This window comes from Salvelinus fontinalis, chromosome 19 (assembly GCF_029448725.1).
Source record: "Salvelinus fontinalis isolate EN_2023a chromosome 19, ASM2944872v1, whole genome shotgun sequence".
NCBI lineage: Eukaryota > Metazoa > Chordata > Actinopteri > Salmoniformes > Salmonidae > Salvelinus > Salvelinus fontinalis.
This window is the reverse complement of record NC_074683.1, coordinates 3,746,475-3,767,761: the sequence shown is the minus strand read 5'-3', so window position 1 is coordinate 3,767,761 and position 21,287 is coordinate 3,746,475. Positions and strand designations below refer to the sequence as shown.

The 21,287-nt window shown below is 41.9% G+C and overlaps 1 long non-coding RNA gene across 1 annotated transcript; it reads right to left on the bottom strand.

The window, feature by feature from the left end:
- Positions 1 to 1,417: 1,417 nt before the first annotated feature.
- LOC129816979 (uncharacterized) lies at positions 1,418 to 2,920 on the bottom strand. Its single transcript, XR_008753643.1, has 2 exons — positions 2,646 to 2,920; positions 1,418 to 2,228 (listed from the first exon to the last, which is right to left on the bottom strand). It is a non-coding gene; the product is annotated as an uncharacterized LOC129816979 (long non-coding RNA).
- Between the last annotated feature and the right edge of the window lie 18,367 nt (positions 2,921 to 21,287).

The window sequence follows — 21,287 nt, the reverse complement described above, 5'->3', positions numbered from 1 at the left end:
TTACAGTGCTACTATAATATTCTCTCAGTTCATCACAATTGTGGTGGCTCCTAACCAGCCATGGGCCCCCAGTTGGCCTGAAGGTTATCTTAAGAGCGGCTGAGGTGGCGAAGACGGGACTGGCTTACTCTCTCACATCAAAACATACCTGCAGATGATTGACAGATGCATAGAGAGAGAGCATGATTATGCCTTGTTTTTTATTCTAATTTATTCTTATTTCAATGTAAAGCATCTCTTTAATAATACTTCCTGTTGACCCGACCAAGTGACATCTCACCTATGTGCCCTCTGTGTCAGCCAGTTCAGATGTGGGAGGGGTTCACCAAAACAGCTGATATAACCTAGAGGATTTAGGGAGAAGGGGGAGAGGGATGAAGTGAAGAAGAGAGACTGTTATTATGTGTGTGTGGTCTCACCTGGTGTCCACACTAAGTGGCTACAGAGTACTTTATGCTGAAAAACAGACACATGAGGACAAACAATATAAGATAATGTCAATAGAAGATACTGTAAGTGACGCAGACACCTATCGGAGTGTACCTGAAACATTTAAATATAGAGGGCTATGTGTCTCACCACTTGGTTATTGCAAGGCTAACCCCCAGGGAAATCATGACTTGGCAGCAACAGATAGTCCAGTGAAAATGGCTGTGTTTATGTGTCGTAAATCTGAAAATTAGCAGCTGACATCTTAATTTAAAAAAAATAATGCATGTGAGACAGGTTCCATGTACAACAAGACAGACAGATAAAGAAAAAGAACACAGAACAGTTTAACCCTTTCACACGTACCATCACACTGGTGTGATCGTTCTACAGTGGTCCCTGAAGCTACGATCACACCCGTGTGATTAGAACACTCATTTAGAACGCTTGTTTAGAACGCCAGTTTCGAATGACGCAACAATCAGCTTGAGTTGGCCACACTTTTTTCAGAAACTATTTACACAAACACAGTCCTTACAAAGTTATGTCCAGAATGTGAGCAGTTTATTTTTGGATTCAATGTTCAGATATTCACAGAAGTATATATAGCATAACACAATCATCCTAACCGGAAAAATGTAGGCTACATTTGTCCTAGCGCTAACTGAGGAAAGATTGACCCAACACACGCAGTCATATTTTCTAACTCTCGGCTGACAAACTACAATATGAATTAGCTAATAGCAATTACTATGTATAATTAATCACATCACGGGTGAGCTCACCATTGATCGAAATAATTAGGTTAAGCACCTTTTAGAAATCGAAAGTAATCCGACTATTAGTTTCAGCACGCCCCATGCATTTTTTCCTCACAGAAATCGAAGACAATAAGAGAAGACGAGATGAGTTTGGTCTGTTGTGAATAAATGTGAATAAATGAATAAGTGAATAAAACCGTAAATACACAAATAATTGCCACACAAAACATTTTCTGATAGTGATTTATTGATACAAGTGGCGCGTGCCGGCAGTCAACCACGTACCCTCTCACTGTAAACCATTCAGTGTTGTTGTTTATGTATGTAGCTAGTGAGCTAAGCTGAAGCATTAGCAATGTCTTTCAAAAGGAGACAACAAACAAATGTGGAAATTCTGGAGATTTTTTAAAAATTCTGACAATGAGTCAGAGTATGAAAGTCAGGAATCAGATTCTGACTGAGTGAGGAGCTGCCCCCCAACCTTGTAGCCATTGAGAACCCTGAATCTGAATTTCCCTTGTCCACTGACGAAGTCCCAGGTCCCTTTGAAGATGCTGGTGGTGATGGAGGCATACCAACAGTGGATGAAGTACAGGAGTTCTGTGGTAGCTGGAAGGCCACCAGTCATTTCACCCCTCCTGGCCCTGCTGTTTGCTTTGGCGAGTCCCAGTCTGGAGTGCAACGCCCCTTGCCATTTCCAACTGAGGCAGAGTGCTTCAAGTTGTTTCTGACAGAGGAGCTGGTGGGAGACATAGTAGAGACCAATCACTATGCCTTGGAGCTACAGGATAAGAGAGAGCCAGGAGTGGGGGACAACCACAATTAGTGAAATGTATACATTCCTGGTGACAGTAAAGACTCCTTTCTAGTTCTGCTGCTATGACTGCATTTCATCAACGCTACTACCATCCTAAATGACCCGTTATACAAAATAAGAAATGTTAACAGCTGGCAGTAAAGTGGCATGATGAACGAGACGTCCATGTCCTCTCCACTGTCCATACAGCAACCATGTCGGCCACAGGGAAGGTGGACCACCTGACGGGAGAGAGAAACAAACCAGACAGAGAACCATCAAACCAGACTGCGTGCTTGACTATTACCTCAAAATGGGGGCAGTGGATAAGGCTGACATGATAAACAGCTTTGTGGAATGCACTCAGAAAACGACCAAGTGGTATAAGATATTTCTCCAGGGTAGCGTCAAAATACAACATGCCAATACTTCTGACGCATTTAGCATTGTTTTACAGAACTAATAGAATAATGTAACTAGCTACATAAGCACGATTGAATATAACACCATAAAAGGTGAGTAACATGAGTAACGTTACCTAGCGTGTCCGCGGTTATAAGGAATATACACAAATATATTATGCTCCATACACACAGTGAGCTACAGTAGAAATGGTATAACACGACACAGAAACTATTATAACGTAATTAGGCACTTACTTTGATAGAAACGCAGTCTTGATTTGAAGATGGGTCTCTGTAGCGACGCTTCTAGCACTGAGGCGCTGTGCCACTTGGGAGTCATAAGGCCAGGGTAGCTTCGAAATACAACACATGCTAATACTTCCCTGACGCAATTAGCATTGTTTTCCAGAGCTAATAGGAGAATGTAGCTAGATACCTAAGCATTGAGTATAACACCATAAATGTTATGAAATGAGTAACGTTACATCGCGTGTCCGCGGTTATAAGGAATATACACAAAAACATGACGTTACAGTAGAAACGACATAACACGACATGCAGAAACTATTATAACGTATTAAGGCACTTGGATAGAAACGCACACATTTCCAAAGGTATTATTGATAACGAAAACAACTTTGATTTCGATGCAGGCGACAGGTGGAAAATATGAACACGTGTATGCAGGACGGCAGATGAGTAAATGTCCTGCACAAACAATTGAGAAGTGTTTGGGGAATTTTGTCCGGGTCAGAAATGTCCCAAAAATGTATTGGTCCGCAAAAGTAAAAATGACAACTTTTATGTGAATGAATGAGACGGAACATGTCATTTCAAACTGTTATTAGAAAATAAAAAACTTGTTAGAAAATAATTTAAAATTGACAAATAAAACAGGCTGCGTGCTTTGGTTTGAGGGCAGCGCAGATTAAATGTACTGTTACATAACAATCACATTCTTGATTGGAGAGAACGTTCTAACATCACATGCATAAAAAAACTCACGCTGGGGCGACCGTTAGAAATATTTGGAACTCACGCATGAAAGGGTTAATTACCTCTAGTTATGGACACTTTTGCCAGCAATAAAGCTTCCACGGCCTGTTCCTCGGACATCTGGCAATATCTACATTTTAGACCCCTTGGTCAGCTTGCTCTCTGAAAGTAAAGAAAACAGCTTATTTCTTTATAGATATGAAAACAATAACTGAGATATGACCGTTCAATCTAAAGCAGCAGATGTCATTTTTAGGATACGTCAATACAGCCCAGTGCTGCTTACCTGAGATGCCATCATCGTAGGTGTGCGCTTTGACTTCCTTTGTGTCTGAAAAAAGTTGTTTTCAGGACAATTATTTTTGATTGAAAATAAAAAAGGTTTTGCTCTCGACAAAAAGACACAAATGTACCTCCATAGAATATAATGATTTGCCTGTGAATAACCACACCTTCACACAAATGTGCTACTGTATACAGAATTCTTGACGCACAACCGAAGATGCTGCCATATCCTTCCAGCATGACCACAAGCGAGCCACGCAGGAGCAGAATGATGACACATGGAAGAGGGAAAGGAATGAGATGGGAACAGCAATTTGTTGCAAGTTGGGGAGGAGGGCTAATAGCTGAACAATAGACTGTTCAGCCTTTACTAAAGAATAGTCTAATAGCCGAGCTAGGTGTGAAACCCCCCTCCTATCACAGACCAGATTTGCCCTAACAACCAAGGGGTAGCTTGCTACTCAATGTAATAAAGTAATGACTTTTCAAATAAGTTACCTTACATGTTATGTTGACTGACAATTTGGTAGCTACGCTGTCCTTACGAACAACATAGCATATCATTACAGCAATATGTACCGGTATGTTAGCTAGCTACCTAACGTTAGTAGTTATACATCAAACTTGCCAGTATATTAACATCTATCTAACTGCCCAACGTTTATTGAGTTGATTATTCTCGTCATTCTTAGCTTAGCTAAATGGTATAGTCGTTGTGCTTTCTCAATGGACATTCGGGTGCTTTGGTAAATTTGCTCTGGCTATCTATAGGCTGGACAATAGAAACAGTCAAAATTTACCCAAGGCTGAAAAATGTCTGAAGAACGTTGGCTAAACTGGAACACTAGCGTAAGCCCATAGCAAATTAATGGAATCGAACGTTCGCAGAGCCTGGTTTGACTGGAGTGATGCTTAGAATTCCATAAAAATGTATCCCTTTTTATTTTACCACTACAATCTGTTCGTCGGATGAAACTGGAAAAAAACAACATGTGTAGAAAGTAAACATCCGCACCTCGATGGTGTCAACTGTGCTTATGTCTGTGTATTGAGAAAGTAGGGAAAATATAAAAACTTCAGACTTTTTCTTGTCTAGCGATCGATGACACACGAGCTCGCTGCCCAGACTTATATCATTACAAAGAGGAGATTCTCCTGATTAAAATGGTTCCCGTGTAACAGTTTTGTTTCCATTCCTCTCCTCGCCCCTACCTGGGCTCGAACCAGGGACCCGCTGCACACATAGACAACAGCCACCCTCGAAGCATCGTTACCCATCGCTCCACAAAAACCGCAGCCCTTGCAGAGCAAGGGGAACAATTACTTCAAGCGAGTGACATCACCGATTGAAACGCTATTAGCACGCACACCGGTTAAACCCGACTTGAAAAAAAATCTAAATGTACACATTGCGAGATATTTGACAGACATGCCTATATTTCCCCCATAGGAAACAATGGGAAGACCGCAGAGTTCCAATATCAAATCAAATGTATTTATATAGCCCTTCTTTCATCAGCTGATATCTCAAAGTGCTGTACAGAAACCCAGCCTAAAACCCCAAACAGCAAGCAATGCAGGTGAAGAAGCACGGTGGCTAGGAAAAACTCCCTAAAAAGGCCCAAACGTAGGAAGAAACCTAGAGAGGAACCAGGCTATGAGGGGTGGCCAGTCCTCTTCTGGCTGTGCCGGGTGGAGATTATAACAGAACATGGCCAAGATGTTCAAATGTTCATAAATAACCAGCATGGGCAAATAATAATAATCACAGTAGTTGTCGAGGGTGCAGCATTTCAACACCTCAGGAGTAAATGTCAGTTGGCTTTTCATAGCCGATCATTAAGAGTATCTCTACCGCTCCTGCTGTCTCTAGAGAGTTGAAAACAGCAGGTCTGGGACAGGTAGCATGTCCAATATGATTTTTGTTGTTTACATTTTGTTGTTTACATTTTAACTATTAAACAACATGAGCAGGTCTCATTGCCAACAATAGCAAAGGCATTGTGACGTTGAACAATAAGCTGGGAATAGAACGTTCGGAAGGCGAGTTGGTGCCACAGTGCTCAATAGAACTGGGGGCGGCAGGGTAGCCTAGTGGTTAGAGCGTTGGGCTAGTAACCGAAAGGTTGCAAGTTCAAATCCCCGAGCTGACAAGGTACAAATCTGTCATTCTGCCCCTGAACAAGGCAGTTAACACACTGTTCCTAGGCCGTCATTGAAAATAAGAGTTTGTTCTTAACTGACTTGCCTAGTTAAATAAAGGTTAAAAAAAATATAAGTTGCTCTGGATAAGAGCGTCTGCTAAATAAAAATAAAAAATTAATAAAAAAATCTAATAGGAGCTGGCAGGGTGAAAAATTCACTACAGTAAGGCCTGTTTTTTCACAATTACTTCAAAACGACGGCAAGCAGCTGGAAAATATGGTAATATTATGAAACTGGGCTCCACGGCGGATGCAATGAACCAGTTTTTATCAGAAAAGAACGTTGTTAAAATGTCATGTGTCCAGCCTACTATCTACACAGATTTCAGAGCACTCTCGTCTAAGTGAACCAGAGCGCAGAATAATTACTTTACGAGCGCTCAACACCGTTGAATATGGCCGGTGTCAGTAAACGTTGGAAAAAAGCGTAATTAAATTGTTTCCAGCAGCACATTTACAGTCACCAACGCTCTGGTTAACACGACAACTGCCTTACCAGCTCTGTTAGGGTGAGTAAAATGGTCAGAGTGGTCTCATTTGTGTCTGGAAGTAGCTAGCCAACGTTAGCTTGGGTGCTTGACTGCCATTGGAAACACCATAATATTAATGGAAACACCATAATATTAATAAAATGACTTAAGCCAAATTTCTTAAAATCAATCCAATATACTATGTTATTACAAAAAAGGTTTTCTCTGGTAATGTCAATACAGAATACTATCAAATGCTTTTCAAAGATGCCCTCTGGTGGTCAAACTAGCAATAACATGCAGTAACCGAAGAAATGGCTGAGAATTAAATTACGTGCCACAGAATGCAGCAGCAGCACGCAAGGGTGTGCCGCAGTAAGACACAACTTTTAAAGGAGGAACCACTGTACTCTTCCCCAGATCTGTGACCCGACACAATCCTGTCTACGGACAATTCCTTTGACCTCATGGCTTTGTTTTTGTTCTGACATGCACTGTCAACTGTGGGACCTTATATAGACAGGGGTGTGCCTTTCCAAATCATGTCCAATCAATTGAATGTACCATAGGTAGACTCCAATCAAGTTGTATAAATATCTCAAGGGTGATCACTTGAAACAGGATGCAGCTGACCTCAATTTCGAGTCTCATAGCATAGGGTCTGAATACACATGTGAATTTTATTTATACATTTGCAAACAGTTCTACAAATGGGTTTTTGCTTTTCATTATGTAGATTGATTGATGGGGGAAAAATGCATTTAATCAATTTTATAATAATGCCGTAACATAACAGCTAGACCTATTTCACATGTGTAAATTTGATATCCATACGTGAAACTGCACATTAAACGTTTGTTTTTTCGTAAGGAAAGCAATGACATGGTATAAGGGTATTTAACTTCTTGCGACTATAGGGGGTGCTGTTTCAAATTAGCATAATTGTCTCTACAGATGAAACGGCTTCCTATTCAATTCTTGATCGTACAATATGCATATTATTGTTATTATTGGATAGAAAACACTATCTAGTTTCTATAGCCGTTTGAATTATGTCTCTGAGTGGAACAGAACTCTTTCTACAGCGAAATCCATGACAGGTTTTGCGAAGGTCTGAGAGCGAAGCTCTGATCTCAGTTCAGTTTAAAGGGGTGTGTATATCCTATGGAACGACACGAACTGCACCCGCCTTCCCCTGGATGTCAGTAACCAATGAGAAGTGGAATGGGCTTCCTAGGTATCTCTCAGAGGTTATAAAACACCAAGGAGTGAGGTACGCCTTCTTTTCGACGTTGAACTTTACGCAGAGAGAGACCTGGGCATGCCATTTTCGAACACTCAGTAATGAACTTTAGATATATCAGTCTGTAATTTAATTTGATATAGGTGTTAGAAACATCATAACGAAGCTATTTGAAACCGAGTTATATCAGATTATGCGAGTATATTGCTATTTTTCGGAATTTCCACAGTATTGCGTATTGAGGATTTGGACACGTTAGCTAATGTTAGCAATTGTTAGCTATAGTTAGCTGCTATATCAGAAGTTGAATGCAACGTTTTACAACCAAGCAACGATTCTTTTGGACAAAAGTACCACTTGGCCAAGATTCCGATGGAAGCTCGTCGAAAAGTAAGAGCTATTTATGATGTTATTCCATTTTTATGTGGAAAAATGTAAACTCAATAATGGTAATTAGTGACGCAGTTATTGCGGCACTAGTCTGTCTGTAACGCACACTGTAAGTCTAGTAACGTTAATTTTAAAAATCTAATTTAGCGGTTGCATTAATAACGAATGCATCTTTCATTTCATGGCCAACCTGTATTTTTTTAGACACGTTTATGAATAGTTTTCGATAAAAATATTTGTATTATCATGATGCTGCCGGGCAGATTGCTTGAGTAGTTGGACAGTATTTCCATTGTGTAAGCACGATTTGTGCCGCTAAATATGCACATTTTCGATCAAACTCTATATGGATTGTGTAATGTGATGTTACAGGAGTGTCATCGGAAGAATTCTGAGAAGGTTAGTGAAAAAATTAATATATTTTGGCGATGTTTACGTTATCGCTCTCTTTGGCTAGAATCAATGCTCTGGTAACGTTTGCATATGTGGTATGCTAATATAACGATTTATTGTGTTTTCGCTGTAAGACACTTAGAAAATCTGAAATATTGTCTGTATTCACAGGATCTGTGTCTTTCGATTAGTGTATGCTGTGTATTTTTACGAAATGTTTGATGATTAGTAAGTAGGTAAACACGTTGCTCTATGTAGTTATTCTAGTCCATTTGTGACGGTGGGTGCAATTGTAACCTATGACATCTACCTGAAATATGCACATTTTTCTAACAAAACCTATCCTATACCATAAATATGTTATCAGACTGTCATCTGAGGAGGTTTTTTCTTGGTTAGTGGCTATCAATATCTTAGTTTAGCCGAATTGGTGATAGCTACTGGTGTTGAGAGAAAATGGTGGACAAGAAAAATTGTGATTTTTGCTAACGTGTTTAGCTAATAGATTTACATATTGTGTCTTCCCTGTAAAACATTTTAAAAATCTGAAATGGTGGCTTTATTCACAGGATCTGTATCTTTCATTAGGTGTCTTGGACTTGTGATTTAATGATATTTAGATGCTACTATTTAATTGTGACGCTATGCTAGCGATGCTAATCAGTGTGGGGGGGGGGTGGGGGGTGCTCCCGGACCCGGGGTAGGTGCTCGGTAGAGGTTAAAGTAAGTGGTACGCTGTTCAGCTAAAATAGTGTAAACATCTTAAATCAATATGATCACATTTGATATGAACCCTGACCCCACCTGGCATTTGAAGTCACAACTTCTGGATTTAGGGGTACACTGATCGTTCTGCTGCGCGATAAAGCCAGTTACATTCTCAGCAGTCCAGATTCATTACCTATAATACATCCCTGCGCTTTGCAAAATAGTGCCATCTGCACTGCTCTTTTAGTTATCAGTTAATCTGGCTATTCTCTCATCATTGATTTAGTTGACTTATTTCAACAATTTGAGTAGTTTCTGTATAATTGTTTAATGTTGCTGGGGCATATTATTCTGTTTAAATGTGACTCCTGAATTCCTCTGATAAATATAATAGTTTTTCTTGAGTGTATTTTCAACAAAGCCGAGATTTACATTAACCTTTACTTAACACCCATCCCGGATCCGGGAGCATCCTCATCAGTAAAAGCTGACTAGCATAGCCCAGCATAGCGCCACTGTAACCTCCTCGTCTGAGGATGAGCAAGGATCGGACCAATATGCAGCGTGGGTTGAATACATAATGATTTATTTAAAGAAAGACGAACACGAAAAAACACTTGATAAACTACAAAACAATAAACGACGTTAACAGACCTGAACTTGAGAACATATAACATGAACAGGAAGGAACACACGAATGAATGAACGAAACGAACGAAAACAGTCCCGTGTGGCACAAACACTGACACAGGAACAATCACCCACAAACAAACAGTGAGAACATCCTACCTTAATATGGTTCTCAATCAGAGGAAACGTAAAACACCTGCCCCTGATTGAGAACCATATCAGGCTAGTTAACAACCTTAAACATAGACTGCCCACCCAGCTCACGTCCTGACCAACTAAACAAAGACAAAACAAAGGAAATAAGGTCAGGAATGTGACAGCCACAAGTAAATAATAGCATATAAATATCATGAAATCGTCCAATCGTCCAAAAAGTCCAATACAGCAAATGAAAGATAAACATCTTGTGAATCCAGCCATCATTTCTGATTTTTAAAATGTTTTACAGCGAAAACACAATATGTATTTCTATTAGCTAACCACAATAGCCAAAGACTCAACCGCATATTTTCACCATGTTTCTACCGCATAGGTAGCTATCACATAACCGACCAAATAGAGATGTAATTAGTCACTAACCAAGAAACAACTTCATCAGATGACAATCTTATAACATGTTATACAATAAATGTATGTTTTGTTCGAAAAATTTGCATATTTGAGGTATAAATCATAGTTTTACATTGCAGCTACCATCAAAAATATCACAAAAGCAGCCAGAATAATTACAGAGAGCAACGTGAAATACCTAAATACTCATCATAAAACATTTATGAAAAATACATGGTGTACAGCAAATGAAAGATAAACATCTTGTGAATCCAGCCAATATTTCCGATTTTTTAAGTGTTTTACAGCGAAATCACAATATAGCATTATATTAGCTTACCACAATAGCCAAACACACAACCGCATTTATTCACCGCATAGATAGCATTCGCAAAAACCAGCAAAAGATATAAAATTAATCACTAACCTTGACCAACAGCATCAGATGACAGTCTTATATCATCAGGTTATACAATACACTTATGTTTTGTTCGAAAATGTGCATATTTAGAGCAGCAAACCGTGGTTATACATTGTGAATATGTAGCATCGATTCACCAGAATGTCCGGAACTATTTTGGACACTCACCTAATCTGAGCAAAGACCTCATCATAAACTTTACATAAAAATACTTGTTGTATGGCAAATGAAAGATACACTGGTTCTTAATGCAACCGCCGTGTTAGATTTTTTAAAATAACTTTACCATAACAAACAGCTTGCGAGACAGCGCCCGCCAAAACGGCAGAGAATAGGAATCAACATTTTCCACAGAAATACGAAATAACATCATAAATTGTTCTTACTTTTGCTGAGCTTCCATCAGAATCTTGTACAAGGAGTCCTAGGTCCAGAATAAATCGTTGTTTGGTTTTAGAATGTCCTTTTCTCCTGTCGAATTAGCAACCTTAGCTAGCCATGTGGCGCGAACATGCCCATCTTCTCTTGACGCAAAGAACGGAAAATTCCAAAAGTCCCAATAAACGTTGAATAAACTGATACAACTCAGTTGAAAAAAACTACTTTATGATGTTATTATCACATGTATCAAATAAAATCAGAGCCGGAGATATCTGCCGTGTATACCGAACGCTTTTCAGAAGCCAATGTCGACGTACTTCGCGCGCCAGAGAAGACAAAGACATTTCCAGACCTGTCACTCCAAAAGCTCTTGTTCGGCCTCAGATCAAGCTAGACACCCCATTCCACCTTCCACTGCCTGTTGACATCTAGTGGAAGGCGTATGAAGTGCATGCATATCGATAAATATAAGCCAGTTGAATAGGCAGGCCCTTGAACAGAGCCTCGTTTTCAGATTTTTCACTTCCTGTATGAAAGTTTGCTGCAAAATGAGTTCTGTTTTACTCACAGATATAATTCAAACAGTTTTAGAAACTTGAGAGTGTTTTCTATCCAATAGTAATAATAATATGCATATTGTACGATCTAGAATAGAGTACGAGGCAGTTTAATTTGGGCACGATTTCTTCCAAAGTGAAAACAGCGCCCCCCTATTGACAAGAAGTTTAAAGTCAAAAGTGTAGGAATAAAGTGGAAATAAGTTGCTGACACAGACATGGTGGCGTAGCAGGAAGATCAGCATGCTGGTAACTCAAAGGTTGTGAATTCAAATCCCAGGTGAGGATGTGTTGGATAATAGTTACTGTATATATAAACATACACAATCTTATTGTGTGTCAAACATGTATGTTGAAAACACTGTGTGATTTTCCAGGGACATGTGAAATATCATCATGTGAAGTGTTTATAAAACAACATGATTTCACATGTGTTGTTTACATAAGGGCAGGGTAAGGTATATCCTGACCCAAGCCAGGGAATCCCAATTCCTCTACCTGGCCGATGCCTGACCACCTTTATTCTGTGAGTGTTTCCCCCATGTAAACTGTGTCACTGCTCTCTCTGCCCATTTCATTTCAATGACTTTGCTAGAGACCTTTACAATGATGTCCAGTTCTTTCTTATTGCACACATTTCAGTTACCAAACCAGTTCACCAAAGTTAACATTTTGCTAATATTTTGAGACTAATTGTACATATAACATTGAAAAAGCACCTTGAAATGAAGAACCAAAGCTGAATTACACATTGTGCACCAACAAATTATCCTAACCATTTTGGACTTGTAACACACTCCCCAGGCCTCTTGATGTCACTGTTTATCTTCCAGAGAGAGAGTGATGATTGGTGGTAAGGCTGTGCAATCACACTTAGAGACAGTACTCATCAAGAGAGTGTGTGTGTGTGTGTGTGTGTGTGTGTGGCTGTGTATGTGTGTGTGAGGCGAGCAGTGTGTGTGTGCATGCATGTGTAGGTGTTTACATGTATGTATATATAAGGGTCAGGAAGGAGTTATCAGCATAAGGGACAAGGCTTCTCCTTTTTTCCATCCTCCGTGTGCAGGATTAAGCAAAAGTCCCTCCGGGTGCAAAAGTACCTCCGGGTGCAAAAGTGTGTATGTGTGTGTGTGTGTGTGTGTGTGTGTGTGTGTGTGTGTGTGTGTGTGTGTGTGTGTGTGTGTGTGTGTGTGTGTGTGTGTGTGTGTGTGTGTGTGAGTGGGAGTGTGCATGAGTTCATTTCTGAATTAATTAATTAATTAATTGAGTTCGAAATTCTGAACAATACAATACTCAACCACCAAGTTACAGGCTGATGGGAAAAGTAAAACAACACCATTGAGTACTAGGTTACGCGTGTGTGGCTTTCCGCCTCGAGGATTAACTTTTTCCCCCCCAGAATATTAATGTGACTAGAGGAAAATGGCAATTTGCTCCCAGCAGGTGGTCCAAATGACAAGATGGGACGCATTAGGCGGCCTGTATGGGGGTGGGGGCAGGAGTGGGGGATAACCCCATTTAATCTAAGTGGGCTTTGTGCGCCAGGGAGGAAAATCGGAAAATCAATATTTCGTCTGGTTGCTGAGAGCAGTAATCTAGGCGCGGGGGTAACAGGTGTCCCGTTTCCTGCTAAAGTAAAGCTTCTTGTCCGTCGTCACACATGAAAACATGGCACGTCTCGAAGCAACTCATTGCTCTCAAGGTTGTTTTCTTTGTATCAGGGACTGCCATTGGTATAAGCCATGGTAGACTCAAGAGACCTTGAGTAGTGCTAAAGAATGGAGGACACTATGTAACTCTTGCTGAACACAGCTGTCATTAGATCAAGTGACAGCAGAAAGTTAAGACATCATGTACAGTACGTGCATACAAGTCAACCATATTATTACTCAAGCTTGTGTATGTCAGTGTGTGTGTGTGTGTGTGTGTGTGTGTGTGTGTGTGTGTGTGTGTGTGTGTGTGTGTGTGTGTGTGTGTGTGTGTGTGTGTGTGCCCGCGTCTTTGTGTATTCTCCCAGCAGTGTGTGTGTGTGTGTGTTCCGGAGGTGTGAGTGACACTGTTCCCCTCGCTGTCCATCCTGAGAAACTGGCATATGAGTCACTCCATGTCCAAAGTTTCCATCCAACGCTCCCTAAACCATCTGACTGCCATTGGTTCGGACAGCAAGGCCCTCCTGAGCTGTCTCTAGTACTTCCTGACAAAAAATACATGCTTCAGGATGTTATTGCAAAGCCTCACATGCGTGCCTGGCTTCAATTTTTCTGCCTTTGGGATGTTTTTTTTTGCCCTCCTTCCATAAATAAGAGAAGTGAAATTGCTGAGAAACACAACATTGTAATTATTTAATAGCGCAGCCCAATTAGCTTACTGCAATTAATGTCAGTTCCTGGTAAGGATAGGTAACTTTTGGGATTTGTGGGATGTTTGTTTTGCTTGAACTGCTTGAACTCAGTGGTGTAGTGGTGCCTGGAGAAGTGGGTGTCGTGTAACTTTGTGGGTATTGTCTAACTTTGCCCCCCCCCCCCCCCCTAAAAAAATGGCTGCCCAGAGAAGGGAAGGTGCCGTGTGTGAAAAATTCTATGTTTTGCTATTTTTCTCAGGTTGTTACTCTCAAAATCACACTTTTTTAAATAGAAAAACTTCAAAAATGTGATATTCTCAGCCCACAACAATGCTTAAACCACAGCAGGAGAAACATGATGGCATGTGATGGCAGAGTTGGCAAAACAAAGCTATTAGCAGGGGGTACCAGTACCGAGTCAATGTGGAGGGGTCAATGCAAATAGTCCAGGTAGCCATTTGATTAACCGCTCTAATGGCTTGCTGTTAAGGAGCCTTTTGGACATAGACTTGGCGCTCCGATACCACTTTCCGTGCGGTAGCAGAGAGAACAGTCTATGACTAGGGTGACTGGAGTCTTTGAAAATGTTTTGTGCCTTTTGACACCGCCTGGTATCGACGTTCTGGATGGCAGGAAGCTTGGCCCCAGTGATGTACTGGGCTGTACGCACTACCCTCTATAGCGCCTTGTGGTTGGATGCCGAGCAGTTGCCATACCAATCGGTGATGCAACCAGTCAGGATGCTCTTGATGGTGCAGCTGTAGAATTTATTGAGGATCTGAGGACCCATGCCAAATATTTTCAGTCCCCTGAGGGAGGATAGGCGTTGTCGGTCCCTCTTCACGACTGTCTAGGTGTGTTTGGACCGTGATAGTTTGTTAGTGATGTGGATACCAAGGAACTTGAAGCTCCTGACCCGCTCCACTACAGCCCCGTCGATGTGGATGGGGTCATGCTCTGCCCCTCTTTTTCTGTAGTCCTGACGTCATCTCTGTAGGCTGTCTCATCGTTGTTGGTGATCAGGCCTACCCCCGTTGTGTTGTCAGCAAACTCAATGAAGGTGTTGGCGTCGTGCATGGCCACGCAGTCATGCATGGGTGAACAGGGAGAACAGGAGGGGACTAAGCATGCACCTCTGATGGGGCCTTGTGTTGAGGATCAGCGTGGCAGATGTGTTGTTGCCTACCCTTACCACCTGGGGGCGGGCCATCAGGAATTCCAGGATTCAGTTGCAAAGGGAAGTGTCTAATCCCAGAGTTCTTAGGTTAGTGATGAGCTTTGAGGGCATTATGGTGTTGAACGCTGAGCTGTAGTCAATGAACAGCATTCATTTTGTCCAGGTGGGAAAGGGCAGTGTGGAGTGCAATGGAGATTGTATCATCTGTGGATCTGTTGAGACAATATGTGAATTATAGTGGGTCTAGGGTTTCTGGGATGATGGTGTTGATGTGAGCCATGACCAGCCTTTCAAAGCACTTCATGGCTACAGATGTGAGTACTATGGGGCAATAGTCATTTAGGCAGGTTACCTTCACATTCTTGGGCACGGGAACTATGGTGGTCTGCTTGAAACATGTAGGTATTACAGACTCGGTCAGGGAGAGTTTGAAAATGTCACTGTGCAGCTCGCGGCTGGGTCTCCCTTTGTAATCCGTAATAGTTTGTAAACTCTGCCACATCCGACGAGCGTCAGAGCCGATGTAGTACGATTCAATCTTAGTCCTCTATTGACACTTTGCCTGATTTGTCAAAGGGCATAGTGGGATTTCTTATAAACGTCCGGACTAGTATGCCACTTCTTGAAAGCTGCAGCTCTACCCTTTAGCTCAGTGCGGATGTTGCCTGTAATCCATGGCTTCTGGTTGGGAAATAGATTAAAACTCTGTTTGTAAATAGTGTGTTCTACAGCTTATCATTAGGTACTCTATCTTCGGAGAGCAAAACCTTGAGACTTCCTTAATATTAGAGATCGCACACCAGCCGTCTTACTGGAGGTTGCTGCTCTGTCTTGCCGATGCATGGAAAACCCAGCCAACTGTATATTATCCATGTCCTCGTTCAGCCGCGACTCGGTGAAACATAAGATATTACAGTTTTTAATGTCCTGTTGATAGGATAGTCTCCAATGGAGCTCATCCAGTTTATTCTCCAGTGATTGTATGTTTGCAAGTAGGATGGATGGAAAAGGTGGATTATCCACTCGCCAATTAATTCTCACCAAGCCCCCTGTATTGGCGTCTCCTCTTCATGCGAATGACAGGGATTTGGGCCTGGTCCGGGAGGAGCGGTAAATCTTGCCCCTTCGATTATTTAAAGAAAAAATCTTTGTACAGCCCGAGGTGAGTAATCGCTGTTTTGATGTCATGAAGCTCTTTTCGGTCATAAGAGACCGTGTAAGAAATATTATGTACAAAAAAAGTTAAAAACAATGTGAAAAAATACAGATTTTCACAATTTGTTAGGAGCCCGTAAACCAGCACCCATCCCCTCCAGTGCCATCTTAATACCATCTTAAAAGTAGGTAGGCCTACGTTGCAATAAACATTTATTTTGAAGTTTTTTGGGGGGAAAGCCTTTAGAAATGTTACTTCAAACAGCGCATGATGACTGAATCGGGCATGCAAAGATTCAACCAAGACTTCAGACCACATTTATCAATACCTGTTTTGCATACCCCTCGTTGCCTCGATATCATAAGTTGAAAATATCTTTCCTACCTACGCTACCGGCTACCAATGTTGTTCTTCTGCTCCACTGCTCCATGCTTCTGCTTCTGTGTGCTCTTGCTGCCTGAAATATGCTGCTGAAACTAGGCTGTGTGAGGCGCGCATGTGAAATATTTCACATCCTTTGCGATTGTGTAGGCTTTGTGCATGATTTCTCTGTTGTACTATTGAATTGATACAGCGTATAACTCCACTACACTACTTTGATATGCATCTGTGGGGATTAAGAACTAAGTATATGCTATGCCCACTGACATTTTTGGGGGATACGGCATGTACCTGCGTATAGCCCCCACTACACCACAATTTCTTTTGCAATTTTTAAGCAATTTTTTCTGTAATTCTACATATTTTGCCATGGGGCTGAGAGAAAAAATGTGCAGTTTGAAAGCAAATTTCCTGAAACTTTAACCACTTTGCCATGGGGTGGAGAGACATTTTTGCCATTTTAGAGCAAATTTCCTTCAATTGTTAATAATATTTGAGTAAGAGTGACTAACACAATCAATGGAGGCCCCCTGGAGGTCAGGGCCCCTGGGCACATGCCCTGTGTGCCGATCAGTATTCGGCCATGATTAGAACAAGTTGAGATAGCTGGCTAGACTACCTTACCGATCAATAAATTGTTAGCTGACATGGCTAATTGAGTGACTGTCAGTGACTGACATAAGAGAATTGTTGATGCAGAACCACATTTCTAAATTGCACCTTGTGTATTCTATTATTCTAACTCCTGAGTTTCCAAAATCAAAAACAAAATGATATACTGTATATTCTTTTGGGGGGTTGGGGGCCCCCTAGCGCCCAGGGCTTGCTTATACCTGGACCCTGCCCTGCTTGAACTGCTTGGTCTTTTGGATTCATGGAAAAGTGCAAGAGTATGAGATAAGACAGTATTTGATAGTCTCTCTGTTATTGCCCTTTATTATTATTTAGAGAAAGTAGCCTACTGCAGATGCCCAGTCCAAGGCTTAGATTCCATCAGATCAAGCGATAACCCACGCTAGCCAACACCTGCATAGCTGGTGTTTTGACGGTGTTGGAGGTGTAACTGTGTTGGAGCTGTCAAATCGGTGAGCGGCTGGTTTTGTGGTCATTGTCACGATGCCACACACATTCCACCAGTGTTAGAAGTTCAATACGAGAAAGTGTAGGCTATATAGAATTAATGATACTCACATTGAAAATCATTCAACAAAATAATGAGGATTTCTATCAGCCTAATCAAGGTGTAGATTACAAGTATACCAGTTTACCAATCCCAAATCAAACATACTTTTTACTTGCTGTGGATTGATATCAGCAAGCTTAAGTTTAGAGCATGCATTCATGCCAGTTTCAAATCAGAGCTGGGGTGAAACAAATGCCTGCACAAACTGTTGTGGCTCTTTGTAACCAGAGAAGGCCCAACCTCTGGCCACACCACAAGAGAGAACAGAATAGGGGGAGGTTGGGAGAGAGGACACCTGAGTGAGCCCCTGTGGGGAGGGAACCTTGTAGACGGAGAAAACACACCTATCATGTCATATGCATATGACACACACTATACACTTGTTGTCAATGGACCATCTCCCCCCAAAAACAGGGATCTGGAACACACACACACACATACTGTATACACGTCTAGTCTCAGTAGTCTCCCATCAGAGATATCACTCAGAGGCAGAGGAGCCATAACCCTATCTGGGTCGGGTGCTTTTTTGGCAGTCTCGTTTTTTTCAATCCCTACCCTTACCCATAACCACACCTCACCCCAATCCACCCCACCCAATCAACACAGCCCTCCAGCCCCCCTCCTACCCCCAGATGGCTGTAGGGTTGCATGGGGTTAGAAGGTTCTCGAAGGGGGTCGTGAGGGGTTAGGCTGGGCAGGGGTGTTTGTGATTGTTGTTACATGGCTGGTGCCTGTCAATGTGCACTTGGGGGGCTAGCATGTGGCCTTCAAGCCCCCCTCTTGCCCTCCAATCCCTCAAATGGTCAGGCTTTGGAACAAAATTGTCAGCCAGTTGGCCATCCTGGACGAGCCCCGAACAAGTGGATTACAGATTTGCTTCACTCAGCATTCGCACACACCTGTTTGAGAAAGCCTTGTGTTAAGGGAGCGAAACAAATGTGGGCAAAGTTCAAAGAAAGCAAACGTGAATGTGTAGACTGAATGCTCATTGAGGTTAGTCCTCGACAGTATCATGATTCATCTCAACCTCTGTCCTCTCTGTTTCTCACCCTTCACTAAGATCTAGCTGTAACCTGTCCACTGTTTTTCTCCCTCATTCCTCGATATCCCTAACATCCATATTCGGTGATCTCCTTCTCTTCCATCCACACCAACAAGCTCACGACCACATCAACTTTGATGAACAGCCCACGATTTCCAAGAAACATCACCTAACCCCCCCAATCTCCTCACCCACCTCACCCACCTACTATAGAACTCTTGACAAATGTTTGCTCTTTTAACCCTGGTGCAAGATTGTAAACACCCAGCAACAGAGGACAGTCAACAGTCCCACGTGCTTTGGATATACCAGGAGCTCCCTCCTCTCAATCATCCCATCCGAGTGACACCGGTGTCGGGTAGCCGATTGGCCTCCTTCTGGCCAATCAACCGTGACGGCTGGGGATATCGGGTGTCTGACTACACTCTTTGAGTGTAAGGTGGTGATAGAGCTTGAATAGGAGAACGGCACATACTGATACAGACAACAGAAACTGATCAGGCCGTGAGAGACTATAGTATAGCTTATACTGCCATGCTGTGGAGTGCTGTAACAGGTACTCAGGTTAAGACTTTGAAGGTTGTGGTGTCTGCTGCTCTTTCATCACCCCTCCCACCCCTAATGGATTTATTAAAGTTATAAGTCAACAGTTGACTTCAGAGCCTACTCGCCGGTTGTGTTAGCTCATAATCTGTAGCTGATTAGAAAGTGAGGAAAACCATCAGATACTGTCAGAAAAGATAAGCATTTGTACAACCGTGCCAATCTTTTCCATTCATTTGGGCTTGCCCATATTTAGCTGGATCTACTCAACCAATGGCCTGGTACATGGATTCATCTTGACTTCCTGAATCTAAATATGGAATTGACACCCGACCCTAGTCTCAGAGTCCTACTGTATTACCGGCATTGGTCTGGTCAGTGAGCATGGACAGACTGTTCCTTCCCTGCCCCTGATACTGATGCAACCCCGCTGGCACATGTCCTAGTCAGGGTGGCAAGGAAGAAGGAAGATTGCCAACACTGATTAGCTGGGCTTATGAAGGCACAGGGCAGCTGGTTGCCCCTGTAGGGGTACTCCACCTGGTGATGCCCATCAGGCCAGGTGACACCCTCATGCTTGGGGCATACTGTACATTCTAGTACCGCCACCCTATCCATGGCTTCCTCTCCACGCTATGTGAAATATGAAATAACGGGATTCCTATTAAGAAAAACGATCCCAGTCCCAATAGTCATAGCTCGCCCCAGTCCATGCTCTGAGCCCCTCAGGGGGTTATTTGGACACCCTGGTCCCACCTCCTACTCCCTCTCCTCGTCTACCTCCTCTTCCATGATTTGTTTGCATTGGGACAGTTTGACAAAATTCACAAGGCATGATATTTGGGAGAGCCATTAGCTTAAAACCTCGCTAGCGTCCCACCTGGCCAACATCCAGTGAAATTGCAGAGCGCCAAATTCAAAAACAGAAATACTCATTATAAAAATTCATAAAACATACAAGTGTTATACATCAGTTTAAAGATTCTTGTTAATCCAACCACGGTGTCAGATTTCAAAATGGCTTTACGGCGAAAGCATACCATGCGATTATCTGAGAACAGCACCCAGCAGACAAATCATTACAAACAGTTACCAGCCAAGTAGAGGAGTTACACAAGTCAGAAATAGAGATAAAATTAATCACTTACCTTTAATTATCTTCATATGGTTGCACTCACAAGACTCCCATTTACTCAATAAATGTTTGTTTTGTTCAATGAAGTCCCTGTTTATATCCAAAAACCTCAGTTTTGTTCGTACGTTTTGTTCAGTAATCCACATGCTCAAACACAGTCACAAAAGGCAGACGAAAAATCCAAAGAGTATCCATAAAGTTCGTAGAAACATTTCAAACGATGTACATAATCAATCCTTAGGTTGTTTTTAGCCTAAGTAATCGATCATATTTAAACCGGACAATAACGTAGTCAATATAAAAGGTAAACAAGAAAGGCGTGTTCTCGGTCGTGCGCATGAAAAATCTCTGGGACACTGTAGTGTCCACTCATTCAGAGTGGTCTTAGTCTCTCATTTTTCAGAATACAAGCCTGAAACCATTTCTAAAGACTGTTGACATCTAGTGGAAGCCATAGGAAGTGAAATTTGAGTCCTAAGTCAATGGATAATGTAATTGCATTCAAACATAAACAAATCCCACTTCCTGGATGGATTTTTCTCAGGTTTTCGCTGGCCAAATCAGTTCTGTTATACTCACAGACATTATTTTAACAGTTTTGGAAACTTTAGAGTGTATACCATCCAAATCTACCAATATTTACATAACCTAGCTTTTGGGCCTGAGTAGCAGGCAGTTTACTTTGGGCACGCTTTTCATCCGGAAGTGA